Genomic DNA, 2,599 nt, shown 5'->3' on the forward strand with positions numbered 1-2,599 from the left:
TTTCTCAAAATACAATGTTTATATACCAAAAAGATTTTATAACATTTTCCTAACATTTTTCTTACATTTTACTGACATAATTTAAATATATACTTTAACCATGTAACACAAGCCTTCTGTAGTTTTTTCACTCTTATTATCTTTTATATATATATATATATATATATATGGGATGTGTTCTGTATAGTCATTAGCATTTCCTCTGCAGATATAAAGATTACATAGATGGCATATATTTTTGTTTTCTTTGTTCTTTGTCTTCTTCTCACCTCCCCCACTCATATTTCATTGTTTTGGTAACTAGTAGTTCTGAATTAACATATATTTCATTAACCCTCTCCCATCTCTCATTCATTCATTCATACACTCCCATGCTGCCTATAATTTTACTAAATCACATTTTAGGACAACCATTTCTCTAATTTTAACTGCTGCCCATGACAGGCACCTTTCTCTTAAAGAAAAATGTTATTATGATTATGAAATATAGATCTCTTGAATATCTGCTGTGTCAAGTTATTCTTTTCTTTTGTTTTCTTTTTCTTTTTTTTTTCTATTATTTTTCAGCAACAAAGAAGAGGCATAGTGGCTGCATCTGGTTTTCTCATTAGCTCAAACTCTTGCTACAGTCAGTGTGTTGTGACCCTAGGTAAAGCAATATTATTCTACTTGCAGTAGCCTAACCTTATTGGAAAAATGAGTAGCTCTCCCATCAACTTTTATTGTTATAATGCAAAGGGGGTTTTCCTTTAGCTCAGTGGTTCCCAATACAAGGTTAAAAGCCCTTCTTTCCTCGAGAAGTAACTGAAAGAAATCCAAATAATTTTAATTTAAGATCCACCTCACCTCCAAATTAATATATAATTCCCAATATTGTCTAGTATTGTAAAACACATATCGAAACTATGAATCTGAGAATTTCATTGGGAAAATTCTGCCTTGGTCTGACACCATGTAGAAAATTTGTATTAAAAATTGGATGGTGGAACCACATATACTTACCACAGCATGAGGCTGTATTTAAAAGACTTACCTTCTCTAGCAAGTCACTTGTTAAAATTAAAATTTTTGAAAACTATTCCAGTGCTCAGGGTGATGACATGAAATAATAAATTATTATTAACAGAGGCCTGTCACTCTATGCTGATTTGGGGATTTGTATGTACCATGTTCCTGGCAGTGAGTCTGTTCATTTTCCTTTAAATTCTCCTTAAATTCTAGTTAGGCTTCATGAGAGCAAAACAGGATTTCTTTGCTATTTTATACCAGAACATCAATTGATTGCAGGTGAACAGAGTCAGTTGTCTCAACCAACTAATAATACAAAATAACAGGGTTGATAAACGTCTAACATAGAAAGAAAAATGTTATGAGAGTTTATTTTAGTTAATGTTTGTTCATTTTTTTGTTCCTCGGTGACGTTGCTGAATGCATAAGTTATGAGTTCATACTCACTGCAGACTTTTCATTGTGTGTTTCTAGGCAAAGAACAATTAATTCTACAGACTTCAGTCCTCAAGGATGAGGAGAATAGCTACCAGATCTTCTAGGGATGTTTCCTGCAATAATTGGCATTCTGTCCAGTTGGGGATTTAACTCACATCTGCTCTATGGAAATAAGTAATGTGGCTTTGAAATTTTTTTGTGGTTTGTGAGGATATAAATTGTCACCATTATTATTACTTTGAAGGGGGCGATGAAGCTGCTGAAACAGAAGAATACTGGATTAAGTGCCTTACAGTATTATGTATTTTCACTCTTCAGTCTGAATTTAAATTATGTCAAGGTTGATTGGGGTGAATAAAGTAAGTGCCAGTTGTGTGCTGAGCTTGATTCGATCAATTATATGTCTCTACCATAAATTCCTGACCTTGTGCCAATATAAGAAATTATTGTTGAAGCAGCTGCATTATTCTGTCTACTGGATTACAAATGAAGTTCTACCACTAAAACTGTAACATATACGTGAGCAAGTCACCTAACTCTTCTGATTTCAGACTACTTGCTATGAATGTTGTATCTGGAAAAAAATAGCTTGGAGGCATGGCTGTAATTGAACTGATTGACCAATTCATTTGCCTGTTGTATTATGTTTGATTGCTATGTAGACTGATGTCTTTGCTTTATGTGCAGTCTCACCATCCCATCATTAAAAGAACTACCGTTAAAAGATTTGTGACCAGTGTAAATCTCACCATGCCATTGGACCACTATGTATTGTTATTAATCAAATGGTTACATCCAGTCTATTCAACATTAATTAATCATTTGTTGTTGTTGATATTGCATTTAATTTTGTGGTTTCACCTCAATAAAATTAGACTTAATTAGTTTTCTAATGTTGGATTAAATCAGCCCTCTTCAAAAAGGAAAAAAAAAAAATTCAAGTCTTATTTGTGTTTTATTGATTTTATTTTGTCAGCAAACGAAACACTTCTTACATTAAAGTTTATGTGTGGGTAGGTGTGTGTATTTTAGAGAGATTTCACTTTCAGAACACACACATTAAGATGATATATACAATATCCTACAAAAAATTCCAAGTATGTGTATATGTGTGGTTGTAAGTTTACATGAAATTTTCTTCTCTCTCTCTCTC

At 32.7% G+C, this 2,599-nt stretch overlaps 1 protein-coding gene across 3 annotated transcripts in view; it reads left to right on the forward strand.

Annotated features, from left to right (window-relative positions):
* Window positions 1–2,393, forward strand: part of LOC106874538 (uncharacterized) — a 40,005-nt gene extending 37,612 nt beyond the window's left edge. For all 3 annotated transcript variants that reach the window (XM_014922305.2, XM_052971113.1, XM_052971116.1), the window contains exons 5-6: window positions 568–649; window positions 1,483–2,393. The gene's annotated coding sequence lies outside the window, so the exon portion shown is untranslated. The remainder of the gene's footprint in view (window positions 1–567; window positions 650–1,482) is intronic.
* Window positions 2,394–2,599: the final 206 nt, after the last annotated feature.

Source organism: Octopus bimaculoides, chromosome 10 (genome assembly GCF_001194135.2).
Source record: "Octopus bimaculoides isolate UCB-OBI-ISO-001 chromosome 10, ASM119413v2, whole genome shotgun sequence".
In the NCBI taxonomy this organism is placed as follows: Eukaryota; Metazoa; Mollusca; class Cephalopoda; order Octopoda; family Octopodidae; genus Octopus; species Octopus bimaculoides.